Source organism: Somniosus microcephalus, chromosome 4, assembly GCF_052327205.1.
Source record: "Somniosus microcephalus isolate GS21.2 chromosome 4, FLI_Smic_1.0, whole genome shotgun sequence".
Classification (NCBI taxonomy): Eukaryota; Metazoa; Chordata; class Chondrichthyes; order Squaliformes; family Somniosidae; genus Somniosus; species Somniosus microcephalus.
This window is the reverse complement of record NC_140990.1, coordinates 198,789,103-198,803,282: the sequence shown is the minus strand read 5'-3', so window position 1 is coordinate 198,803,282 and position 14,180 is coordinate 198,789,103.

Below are 14,180 nucleotides of genomic sequence, written 5' to 3'. Positions count from 1 at the left end.
TTATAGAATTTATAGCAGTAGGCCATTCAGCACATTGCACCTGTGCCAATACAAGTGCTGGCTCCTCAACTGGTGCTGTTTACTCTAATCCCATTTCCAGCAGGGCTTTTATATTTTTCCTTTACACTCATCCAAATCCCTTTTGAATGATTGTGTAGTCTCTGCCACAGTGGCCACTTGTGGTAAAACATTTCCATGCTCTAATAACCCTCTGAGAATTTTTTTTTTCCAATTTTCCCTTTGTTCTATTGGTAATCCTGAGGCTATTCCCTATTGTTGGAATCTTTCAAAATTTACCTTCTCATAACCTTTCATAATTAAAAACAACCTCTATTAAACCCCCTCTCTCCTCATTTCACTTTCTCTAATCCATTGGAGAAAGAAAGCCCACATTTTCAGAATTTTTCCACGTAACTATAACCTTTCACTCCTGGAATCATTCTAGTGAATTTTCACTGTATCCTTTCTACAGCTGTAACATCTTTCCTTCAATGGGTTGCCCGGCACAGTCATCAATGTCTTAGACAAATTCAACATCACTTCAGTATTCCCAAATATAAAACCCAGAACTGCATTTTCCCTGCCTTTAAAGATTGATGTATCTTTACCCTTGGATCTCTCCCCTTCCTATTTCTCTACTTGGTTAAGACTGAAGTTATATCTCCTTTCACTGTTAATAACATAGGAACAGGGGTAGGCCATTCAGCTCCTCAAGACTGTTCCACCATTCAATTAGATCACGACTGACCTGCATCTTAACTCCCATCTACCCACCTTGGTACCGTAACCCTTAATACCCTTGTCTAATAAAAATCTATCAATTTCAGTTTTGAAATTTTCAATTGGCCCCTAGACTCAACAGCTTTTTGGGGGAGAGAGTTCGAGATTTCAACTACCTTTTGTGTGACAAAGTGCTTTCTGACATCCTAGCTCCAATTTTAAGGTTATGCCCTCTTGCTCTGGACTCCACCTTGGTCTTATTGCCAAAATGGTTCACATTTCTTTGCATTGAACTGCATCTATCCACTCTACTAACTTAACGTCCGCTTGTAGTGTCTTGAAAATCTGCCTTACCATTTGCCATGCTCTCTAATTTGGTATCAATAAACTTTGATAATATTTTAGCAGCTTGGGATTCAACAAAGGAGGAAAAAGGGATTAATTAAGAAGGGGAAAATAGAATATGAGAGTAACATTGCAGGGAACATAAAAACTGACTGTAAAAGCTTTTATAGATATGTGAAGAGAAAAAGATTGGTGAAGTTAAGCGTAGGTCCCTTGCAGTCAGAATCAGGGAAATTTATAATGGGGAACAAAGAAATGGCAGACCAATTAAATACATATTTTGGTTCTGTCTTCACAAAGGAGGACACAAATAACCTCCCAGAGATGTCGGGGAAAATAGGGTCTGATGAAAGGGAGGAACTGAAAGAAATCAGTATTTGTAGGGAAATGGTGTTAGGGAAATTGACGGGATTGAAGGCCGATAAATCCCCAGGGCCTGATAATCTACATCCTCGGGTACTTAAGGAAGTGGCCCTAGAAATAGTAGATGCATTGCTGATCATCTTCCAACATTCGATGGAATCTGGAACAGTACCCATGGATTGGAGGGTAGATAATGTTACCCCACTATTCAAAAAAGGTGGTAGAGAGAAAACAGGGAATTACAGACCGGTAAGCCTGACATCGGTAGTGGGGAAAATGCTAGAGTCCATTATAAAAGAAATAATTGTAGGATTCGCAAAATTGAACTTTATATTATAAAGGGTCGAATGGCAGAAGAGGCCATGATTTTAAAGACTGTTTTAAAAGAAGCCTAGGAAAAAGGGGCATTCAAAATGGCCACCAGACCCCGTGACCAACTTATTGGGACACTTTAAAATGGTTCCTGCAGTCCTCAGACAGCTTTGTGGATTCAGCCCACAGTAAGTTCTGGAAGCCGTTTCTGAGAGAACGAAACCAGACACCAATATATACATATAGATTGGATGCAGATCCAGTCAAGATCGGCCTGCAGATAAAGGCCATCTAAATATTTACCCAGACAAAAGGGAACAGTTTCATATTCATGAGAAGAGCATCAAGGACCCGTTAAGGACATCACCAGGACATTAAAACAATGAAGGTCATTCCAGACCAGAGATGGCCCGTTACCGGCCATCCAAGACCAGTTTAAAATATAATGACTACCCCGTTGTGCTCCCAGCCCGCCAAAATTAAAACAAAAGACTAACCTGATTTGGCACGAGATAAGGGCTTCTGATGAGAAGTATATCTGGGAACCCAGGGGTAGGAAGAAAGAGGTAGCCATCGTGGTGCTACCATCGTATCGGTAGCATCATCGCTGGAAGAAGGAGAAGAAGACGGTTCGAGCTGGCGTCCCGCCTCGGGGTAAAACATCGGGAGATCATCGACCAACCCTGGGCCGTTGACGAAATGGGAGGCCATCGACCCACTCCGGCTCGGGAGAAGAGACAATAAAAAACTACAGAAGAAACGATGGGGGCCAGCCCGAGGCTGCTCTGACCGGGGTCGAGCAGACGATCCCCGACCCCGCCGACATCCAGACCAGCCGGTGTCCAGCCGTCCCCGACTCCCACCTCAGGAGAGAGGTGTGGCGCAGCTCGCTGGGGCTCCACCAATCACGTGGAGACGGGACGCCTGAAAGGATCAAACGCAGACCTGTTTCAAAACCTTACACTTCCTAGTTGGATTGGTGAGCATGTTTCTGGCTCTTCATAATCTGATCCAGATAGGTTTAAGGGGGTGGACATTTAAGGATATAATTAACATGAGTTGTTGTCCCTCGATGTTCCGTGTGTTTTCCCCATTTCATGATGATCTTTGTAGAGTATAATATGCCTGTATTTGCCTTAGTTAGTGTTGTGTCATTATGATTTGTTTGTGTTTTCCCCTCCCATGTACCCTCTTATTTGCTTGCATTTTGATTTGTTTTACATTATGCAATAAAATTCCATTTCGTTTTCATCAAACTTGGTCTCTAAGAGTTTTCTCAACATTGTAGTTCCTGCCCCAATGTCCAGAGTACAGAATCTAAGGGGCGAGTTGGTCGAACCACTCACGGTTTACTGTGCAAGAGAGAGAGGCCTCTAGAGAGAGAAACCTCTGTGATCTAAAACCCCTTACATAATAGCAGAGCACTTGGAAAACAGTGACATTATCGGACAAAGTCAACATGGATTTACAAAAGGTAAATCGTGCTTGACTAATCTACTGGAATTTTTTGAGGATGTAACTGGTAAAATAGATAAGGGAGAACCAGAGGATGTGGTGTATTTCGACTTTCAAAAGGCTTTCGATAAGGTCCTGCATAAGAGATTAGCGTGTAAAGTTAAGGCACATGGGATTGGGGGCAAGGTATTCACTTGGATAGAGAACTGGTTAGCAGATAGAAAGCAAAGAGTTCGAATAAACGGGTCTTTTTCCGAGTGGTAGGCAGTGACTAGTGGGGTACCGCAGGGATCGGTCCTTGGACCCCAGCTATTCACAATATATAATAATGATCTAGACAAGGGAACTAGATGTAACATCTCCAAGTTTGCAGATGACACAAAGCTGGGTGGCCGTGTGTGCTGTGAGGAGGATGCCGGGAAACTCCAAGATGATTTGGACAGGTTGGGTGATTGGGCAGAAGCATGGCAGGTGCAATATAACATGGATAAATGCGAGGTTATCCACTTTGGTGTCAAAACAGGAAGGCAGATTATTATCTGAATGGCAATAGATTGGGAGAAGGGGAAGTGCAACGAGACCTGGGTGTCCTTGTGCACCAGTCACTGAAGGTAAGCATGCAGGTGCAGCAGGCGGTTAAGAAGGCAAATGGTATGTTGGCCTTCGTAGCGAGTGGGTTTGAGTACAGGAACAAGGATGTCTTGCTGAAGTTGTACAGGGCCTTGTTGTGAGACCGCATCTTGAATATTGTGTGCAGTTTTGGTCGCCTTATCTGAGGAAGGATGTTCTTGCCATGGAGGGAGTTCAGCGAAGATTCATCAGGCTAATACCTGGGATGGCAGGAATGACGTATGAGGAGAGATTGGGTCGATTGGGCTTGTACTTGCGGGAGTTTAGAAGAATGAGAGGGGATCTCATTGAAACTTATAAAATTCTGACTGGACTGGACAGACTAGATGCAGGAAGGATGTTCCCGATGGTCAGGGATTCCAGAACCAGGGGTCGCAGTCTAAGGATAAGGGGTAAGCCATTTAGGACAGAAATGAGGAGGAATTTCTTCACCCAGAGAGTAGTGATCATGTGGAATTTTCTACCACAGAAGGCAGTAGAGGCCAATTCATTAAATATATTCAAGAAGGAGTTGGATATATTTCTCAAGGCTAAAGGGATCAAGGGATATGGGGAGAAAGCAGGGACGTGGTACTGAATTTGGATAATCACCAGGATCGCATTGAATGGCGGAGCAGGCTCGAGGGGCCGAATGGCCTGCTCCTGCTCCTATCTTGTATGTCTATGTCTCTATGCTGAGGTGGTGCAGTCTACAGCCAGGCCTTCCAGGCTGAGAGCTGGTCGAGTGCCTCCTGCAAGGCCATCTGAAGTCTCCCGCATGGACACTCAGCAGCCTTCCACCATCCCTGCTGCAGCCACTGGGCCGACACTTCATAGGAGCACTAGAGTAGGCAAAGGCACAGTAATGGGAGGCATGAAGGGATTGTACAAGAGTGACTAGTTCATTATTTTGTTTCAAGTATGTGTTCACTGATTTTTGATAAATTTATTAATATACTTACCATTCTTTTTTGATGTCTGTCAGTTCAGCTTTGCGGTGTGAAACGGCCTCCGAGAGGGATGGAATGATGGGGAAGTGGTGAGCAAAGTGGATATAGGCTTTAAGTCATTCTGGTGTGAAGCTGCAGGTCTGTTTGGAGGAGGTGGCAGAGTTCTGTGACCACCTCCTTGGTGAAGCGGAGCCATCTAACACACTGCTCCTCACTTCATTGAAGGTAGGAGAAGTGCTTTCGGAATATCATCGGAGGGTAAAGCCTCCTGCTGAGTGCCTTGACATCCTTCCTCATCTCTCTGCGCACATGCTCCCGTCATTCTCGCTGCCCAAGCTCCCTCCACCGTAGATCCTGGAGAGCGATGTGACATGCCAGTACAACCCCCATTAATGTAACCAAGTGTATCAGTTTGAGTTTTTTAAGAATAATGTAGCTACTTTTTAGTTGCCACAACACCCCTGATAAGAAATAACCTTGAAAGTAATGAATGAAACTAGGTAGAAAGGTACTGACGCAACATGCTCCGACTCCTACACAAGGGAGTGGAGTGGGTTTGGGATAAGGGCTGCCAGGCAGCATTTGTCTGGCTCAAGAAGGATCTGCAGACCACACCAGCTCTAGGGGCCATAGATGGGGGAAAAGAGTTCTTCCTGGAGGTAGCAGCCAGCGGGGATAGCCTGAGTGCTGTGCTGCTCCAAGAGCAGCATGGCAGGCTAAGGCCGGTGGTCTACTCCTCCAGGATACTCATGGAGGTGGAGAGCAGCTACTCCAACTGTGAGCAGCACCTTTTGGCCACACATTGGGCTGTGAAAAGATCGCTGATCTTCACAGGCACCTCTCCCATCACCCTCCTCACCCACCCAGATGCTCCTGGATGGGAGGACCAAGGATGGGACGGTGAGCAGTGTCCGCATTGCTCGCTGGACCCTGTCGGATTCACAAAATTGAACTTTATAGTATAAAGGGTCGAATGGCAGAAGAGGCCATGATTTTAAAGACTGTTTTAAAAGAAGCCTAGGAAAAAGGGGCATTCAAAATGGCCACCAGACCCCGTGACCAACTTATTGGGACACTTTAAAATGGTTCTTGCAGTCCTCAGACAGCTTTGTGGATTCAGCCCACAGTAAGTTCTGGAAGCCGTTTCTGAGAGAACGAAACCAGACACCCACATATACATATAGATTGGATGCAGATCCAGTCAAGATCGGCCTGTAGATAAAGGCCATCTACGTGTTTACCCAGACAAAAGGGAACAGTTTCATATTCATAAGAGCATCAAGGACCCGTTAAGGACATCACCACGACATTAAAAACAATGAAGGTCATTCCAGACCAGAGATGGCCCATTACCGGCCATCCAAGAACAGTTTAAAATATAATAACTACCCCGTTGTGCTCCCAGCCCGCCAAAAATAAAACAAAAGACTAACCTGATTTGGCGCGAGATAAGGGCTTCTGATGAGAAGTATATCTGGGAACCCAGGGGTAGGAAGAAAAAAGGAAGCCATCGTGGTGCTACCATCGTATCGGTGGCATCATCGCTAGAAGAAGGAGAAGAAGACGGTTCGAGCCGACGTCCCGCCCCGGGGTAAAACATCGGGAGATCATCGACCAACCCCGGGCTGTTGACGACACGGGAGGCCATCGACCCACTCCGGCTCGGGAGAAGAGACAAGTAGAAACTGAAGAAACGATGGGGGCCAGCCCGAGGCTCCTCTGACCGGGGTCGAGCAGACGATCCCTGATCCCACCGACATCCAGACCAGCCGGTGTCCAGCTGTCCCTGGCCCCCACCTCAGGAGAGAGGTGTGGCGCAGTTCGCTGGGGCTCCAACAACCACGTGGAGATGGGACGCTTGAAAGGATCAAACGCAGACCTGTTTCAAAACCTTACACTTCCTAGTTGGATTGGTGAGCATGTTTCTGGCCCTTCATAATCAGATCTAGATAGGTTTAAGGGGGTGGACATTTAAGCGTATAATTAACATGAGTTGTTGTGCCTCGATGTTCTGTGTGTTTTCCCCATTTCATGATGATCTTTGTAGAGTATAATTTGCCTGTATTTGCCTTAGTTAGTATTGTGTCGTTATGATTCGTTTGTGTTTTCCCCTCCCATGTACCCTCTTATTTGCTTGCATTTGATTTGTTTTACATAATGCAATAAAATTCCATTTCGTTTTCATCAAACTTGGTCTATAAGAGTTTTCTCTACATTGTAGTTCCTGCCCCAAAGCCCAGAGTACAGAATCTAAGGGGCGAGTGGGTCGAACCACTCATGGTTTTACTGTGCAAGAGAGAGAGGCCTCTAGAGAGAGAAACCTCTGCGCTCTAAAACCCCTTACAACCCTGCCCCTCTCACAGATGGACCTTAAGGTGAAGGGTCTCTGCGAGCCAAAGCTCGCAGCCAACCTGGTATATCCTGGAACAGCCCACCGGTGTTCCTTAGAAGGGGTTTGGGAAGTGGACATAGGTTTACGGGCCGGGATACACCACACAGGCCGCGAGATCTATGTGGACGGCTCCAGCACGGTATCTGCTGGCGAGCGACTCACGGGGTGCGGAGTTTATGACCCAGCGGCAAAGATTGCCCTGGTGATTAAGCTTCCCAGCACCATGAGTGCCCAGCAGGCTGAACTGTCCGCGGTAGTGTATGTCGTTACACACCTCGAAATCTTCCCCACCCAATACACGATTTGCTCGGACAGCATGTTTAAATGCAATTCGTGTACAGAGTACCTGGCCATCTGGTCCCGGCGTGGATACACTTCCGCCGACGGGAGACCCCTCACAGTGAAACCCCTGCTGGAGAAAATCCTAGCAGCAGTGGGGGAGGAACGGGAGGTTTTCATTCACAAGGTGAAGGCCCATTCCTCCACAGAACCCCGTAGTCAGGGTAACCAGCAGGCTGACATGCTGGCTAAGGAGGCTGCCCGCACAGGCACTTTCTGGGACCCATATGGATCCAGACCCATAGCAGCATTCAGGGGTAGGGATGGGACTCAAGGGAGTGCAGGGGTAGCTTTAACCCCGGACCATAAGACGGTCCAAGCCCAAGACCCCGTCCTCAAGGCAGTCCTCAGTGCAGTGACTGAGGGAAAAAGGATAGAGGGCCCTTACGGCACAGCAGCCCTCTCTGTGAAAGAAGACATGCTGTTCCGGGGGGTACAATGGGTTGTGCCGCAGCAAAACCAGAGGAAATTCCTTCAACTGGCCCATGAGGGTCCAGGAGTGGGACATCCTGGGCCTGAGACCACCTGGCAGCGGGTGGAACAGGCGGGATGGTGGCCAGGACTCAGGGAAGATGTCCACGAGTTCTGCGCCGGCTGTCTAGTGTGCGCTGCTAATAACCCTGACCCCTACAAAAGGAAGGTACCTGTGGGACACATCAGGAGGGTAGAGGGACCATGGCAGTTGATACAGGTCAACTACATCGGGCCCCTGCCCACCGCCCAGGGAGGCTATAATACTGTCTAGTCCTGGTAGATGTGTTCACGAAATGGGCAGAAGCCTTCCCCTGCAGAACGGCCACAGCTCGGTACGGCCAGGATCCTGGTCCGGGAAGTGTTCTCGCGATGGGGGCTACCGCAGTATGTGGAGTCCGACCAAGGGAGTCACTTTACCGGGCAGGTAATGCAGAATACCCTTATGCTGCTCGGCATCGAGGGGAAGTGGCATGTTGCCCACAACCCACAGTCATCAGGGATTGTGGAAAGGATGAATAGGACCTTAAAGGAAAGGTTAAGGAAGGAGACGGTGGACTCGCCTCGTAAATGGGCCGAGGTCCTACCGTTGGTCCCGATGGGGATCGGGCCAGCCAATTGAAAAGCACGGGGTACTCCCCGCACGAGCTGATGACTGGCAGGGTTATGCGGACCCCCACCCATGTACTAGCCCCGGTGCTCACCGAAGGTCAGCTCAGGTAGGTAAACCGGGACAGGTTCGCCAGAAACCTCTTCGAGCACCTTAAGCAGGTCCATGGGCAGGCAGCTGGGAACATGGGAAAGCAGCATCGGAGCAACCGATTGCTGTTAGAACCCCGAAAACACCACGAGTGGGAGGTAGGAGATCAGGTCATGGTGAGGAACTATGCTCGGGTAGGAGTCTAGAACCGCTATACATGGGGCCCTACAGCATTGTCGACAAGGCAAGCCCCATGGCATACGCCATTAAGATGCCTCGGCGCACCAAATGGTTCCATATTAATCAGTGTACACTGTTTAAACCCGAGGAGAGAGAGCAGTCAGTTGGGGCAAGGTCTGAGGACAGAAATCCTCAGCCTGCAGCGGGAACAAGTTCACAGACTGCACAGGCAGGCGCTGTGGCTTGTTTAAGGGGCGGGGCCATCCCGCCCACCAATTGGGACACTCCCCCACTGTTCTGGGATCCAGATGAGGAGGGACCTGAGGGCAAAGACCCCGCCCCTGACCCAGTTTAGAGGAGGAGGGACCCGAGGGCGAAGGCCCCGCCCCAGACCCAGATTTGGGACCTGGGGGCGGAGACTCTCAGCCTGCAGCAACAGGCTGCGAAGAGTTACCTGCCCCTAGCCCAGGTTCAGGAGAGGTAAAGCCTGAGGAAGAAGATCCCCAGCCGGCGGTAGTGGTAAGTCCACAGACCGCACCGGAGGGGGCAGTGGCTCGGGTTAAAGGCCCACCAGCCAGGAAACCCCCGCCCGCCAAGGTTCCTAGAAGGTCCCCACGGACGCCCCAGCCCAGGAAACCGTGGTCACCGGCTCCCCCATTAAAAAGGGCCGCCCCTCAAGTGAGGGATCGGTCCAAAGACAGAGGTCCCCAGCCAGCAGCCACAGGCTGTGAGGGACCAAAAGTACAGGACAGTGCGGTCACGCCGAAGGGAGCGGTGTGCCGCAGCCCTAACAGGGATTAGGCTGGCCGCCCAGAGACGGGCGGTGGATGTATATAGTTTAGGTAATTTATAGTTTAGGTATTTTTAAGTTTGGGTGTTTAGTGTAAGTTTAAACAAGGTGATGGGTAGTTTTAAGTAAGTAGTGATCTGTTAAGAGTGTGTGTATTTGAGTCGAGGTCGCGAGACCCGACTATGCTTCACCCAAGCCAGAGAATCTCCTCGGGACCTGGCTGTATGTTCTTGTATGTCTTTGCAGAAAGATTTTCGGGATGAAGGGGGGCATAATCCTACTCGCCCTGATAGGAATGAGCATTGGAAAGCGAGGTGACGTGGAGGAATCCCACATCTATGGGTGCTCAGGAGAGAGAGCACCTATAGTAACCGATGGAAGTAGCGAGTGGGACGTGGAGGAGATCGCCATCTACATCCACAAGGGAAGGTGGCCAGGGTGGCTGGGGTCCAATTCGTCTCAGTACTCCAGCCAGACTGGGTTCACGTACGGGGAGGCCTCCCTCCTGTGCCCCAGGGTACAGGTCGTTACCACAAGGATCAGCGTCACTGTAGGGAAACGTGTATGTTTAACATGCAAGGGACACATTCCTTTGGATAGGTGGTGGTGGCTCAGAAAGCTGAGCAAGGATATGAGAAACCCTGCAGTCGAGTGGGAACGGTTGGGGAACAATACCCACCGGACGATTACAGGGACTCGGGGGATTAAGTGTGTGCTGGGACAAGTGGTGGGAACTGTTAAGTCTGTGGCCTAGAAATTCAGTTGGCGCCGCGCCAGGGCTTTAGCGCCGGAAAGTTAGCGCCGGCGCTAAGTCCCCCTGCGCGTGCCAAAAATTCAGTAGCGCCGCGCCCAAACGGCTGCCGGCGCTACTGAAGGGTGTTTGCGCCTGAAAATGGGCGCTACCTGCCGCATTGCGGCGCTATTCCGGCGCTGCGGCGCCCGATGCGGTGCAGCAGGCTCAGGAAGTGCAGGCCTCCTCCTTCAGTTAAGGAGGAGCTGCCTGCACCCGCCCGCTGGCCGGTAAAATCTTCACAAAAATGAGCCGGGCACCTCGGGGAAGTGCCGGGCTCGCAGCCCAGAAGCATCTGTTCCGCGGGGGGGGGTGGAGGAGTCCGGGGAGGGAGGTGCGGGCAGGCGGCCGGCGGGAAAGCGGCCGGCCGCCGCGCGACCTTAATGCACCGGCGCAAACTCCTGTAAGACTCGGTTGCCAGAGTCTTAGTTGCGGCTGCCACGGGCGAGGCGGCCGCAACTCAATTTCGGCGCTGGGGCCCGTCACCACGGCAACCGGGACGCTGCGCACACCGATGACGTCATCGGTGCCGGCGCAGCGCAACCGGTCTACCGCCGATGGTAGGGCCCCAGGGAATTTCTGAACCGGCTGTAAGTCCAGCGCAATGACCTCTAGCGCCGCAAAATGGGCGCAAAACCCACTCAATTTCTAGGCCTGTGTGTTCTAGTTGTATTTAGGATTAATTACTGACACAGACTACAAGAATAACGTTTCAACAGGTCTTTACTAGTTGGAGGTCAGGGCTATACTAACAGCAATATCACTACACAGTACTTATATACCGGTGGTCACCACCGGTATTACGTATACAGCAGCCAGAGAAAGTAGTACATCTCTTAAGGTGGAACAGGCTTAAGTTCTCTTAAGGTGGAACAGGTTACATACACCACAGGAACCGGATCAAGGGATTTATGTCTGTATGTGGGGGTCAGAGAGGGTCTGCCCACAGGCATATCCATCATTTTCCAACGGCAATGGCAAGACGCCTGGCAGGGGATGAAATGGAATACCAGCCTGAAGGCGTGCGTGGTCCCATACTCCCCGATCCCAGTCAATGCCACTGAGCTTGTGACCCGCCACCGAAAGTCCCTGCCCACGACCCAGGCAGCAAGGACACACAGGGAGGGGTGCCCTGCCACCACCAAGGGACCAGGGAATGGGCTGGTACTAGTGCCTACGGATCAGGTGCTGTACCAGGGGGTACACCACGCAGTAGCCTCTGTGATTTTAAACCTCACCGAGGTACACTTACCGGAGTGGTGCCCCAAGAGACAGAGTAGCTATTAAAGGAGATGTTTAGAAAATTTTACGAGTTCGATTTCGCCAATGTCGACAAAACCGAACTGTACACCACACAACATGAGTTTTTGGGTAATGCGGGGAGGCAAAGAAGGGGAGCATGGAATGATGTTTTTACTGCGTTTAACACAGGGTCCTCTGTCATCAACAGCTTAGATGACATAGAATTATAGACCCAGATAAACGGTTTAAAAACTCAGTTAAAGAAAATCCTGATGGATGAAAACAAAGTAGTGGGCCCGGAGTTACATGAGGACCAGGCCATGATGGTCCATTTAAAAGAAATTATAGCCTAGCTAGAGAAGCACGCAAAGACCGTAAACGCCCTCATAAGGGAGGACAGAAATGCTTCTGAGCAGGCTGCGCAGAACGAGGTGTGCGTGCTGTACGGGGCGTGGTTGCTGGGCGAGGGCTGCAGTAATCTGGAGGATTTAAAACAGGGTTTAGTCCCCTCCTGGATCAACAACAAGCATCTTGCAGCCCTTCATCCGTTTGAGAATGCATTAAGCCCATGCCAACTCCGGCTAGCTTCTGAGGCCTACCCAGTCCCAGTAGATTGTGGACGGTCAAACCATATGATCATGGGTATAGTAGTTAGGATGCCGGTCATGGGTAGGACAGCCTGACCCGCGCCGGTATACAGGGTTGAGACCATTGAAGTCATTCAAGGGGGTGCACACATTCGTTTCACAGCGGTCCCACCTTATGTCATAAAGTGGGAGCACGCTATGACAGGTACTACTGACCTCTCGGGGTGCCGGAGCCGGGAAGCACACATAATCCTGTGTCCCCAGCACTTGAATGCCTATTCAAAACCACAGTGCGGTTTCAGAGCTGCTGGCGCAAAACCTATAAATTGTACCATGGAGGCAATGGCACAAGGCCGTGTTCCCCCACAGGTAGCATATATAGGAGGTGGGATATATTGTGTCACCACGGGAGCGCCCCACTACCAGCATGGACAGCATAGCTGGTGTCCGGTAAGTGACAGCAGTTTCTGCTTTAAACCCGAGGCAGAAGTTCAAGTGGCCCAGGAACGAATTGTCCCCATTCCTGAACCCTCCACTATTCACCTCACTGTAAAGGAGAATTTTACCAATCTACAAAAGTATGTAGCGCATTTCGGCTATGAAATTCCCCCTCTCCCAGAACATCTTACCAAAATACTCAAAGCAGTAATAGTTTCACAGAAACATTTTTACACGCTGGAGCAGAAAACAGTAGAGATAGGGGCCAAGATATTGGATATTGTAGTTCCACCCTGGTGGGACATTTTTGAGAATATAGAGGTCCCTTCATGGATTAGACTGGCTTCCCACATCCTCGTGGTTTGCCAGCTGGGGATAGTAATGTACCTAGTATGCACTCAGTGCAAGGGAAAATGCCAAATACTAGAATTCTGAAACCAAAGGACGTGGAAAGAACATTATGTTAAGGTGGAGGGAGATACTCCTGTTTGAATTTGTTGTTTGTATTATTGAATAAAGATTGTTTTTTTGTGTTCTTTTTGTTATTTTTAATAAAGACTTTTCAATTTGTTGTTTTTAATAAAGATGATGTGTACCAAGTGGTGCAGGGATGTTGGGCCCCCTCCATGCTTGGATGTGTGTAAACATCTGTAATCTGTCTATGTATGCTTATGTACACTACATTTTTACAGAATGGGAAATGCATGTGTCGTGGGGTCATAGATAGGTAATTACAGGGGAAGATTGACTATGGAGGGTCGGAAATTTTGCTCACCTTTTCAGGATGATACGTAAAGCGAGTTTAGTATCAACAGGAGGGACTGTAGGGTTCTCAACATTCCCACATTCCCCAAAAGTTATGGATAAAGGGACCCTGTATGGACAAGTTGGTAAAAAGGGTGCCCAAAATGGCTTCTGCAACCTCATGACCAAAAGTACAGGATTTTAAAAGCAAGGCCCTGCAAAAGGGCAGGCACTTTTCAAAACCTCAAACAAAACCTAAAATGCATGAATCTGTGAAGAGACTTTGTGGAGCCAGACAGCTAAGCAAACACAGAATATACATTCATTCACCTTGGAACAGATCAGGTTAGAATGGGCCTAAATCGAGGCCATTAGGCTTCTGCATATTTAATCGGTAACAGCTCACAGTAGCCATCAAGCCAGGATGAGGACAATTAAGTTTCATAAATGACAAACAGCCAGGACATCGAAACCATTAAGCACGGAGACAACCACTCCAGAAGTCGTTAAAGTAAATGGCTGTAATCATTTTAAACGAGCCCGCCAAAAGTTAGACAAAGGATTGACCTGATTTGGCATGCAGATAAGGAATGAAGAATCGGGTATAATTGTAGGCCCATCGGTAGTGATCGCTCTCTTGCTCTTGCCTCTTATTGCTTGACCTTTGGCCTCCTGCCTCTCGCTCTCATGCCCTGGCCTCGTGGCGGGCTCACTTCTCGCTCCCCGCACCGCGCAACACCAAGGACGCCCATT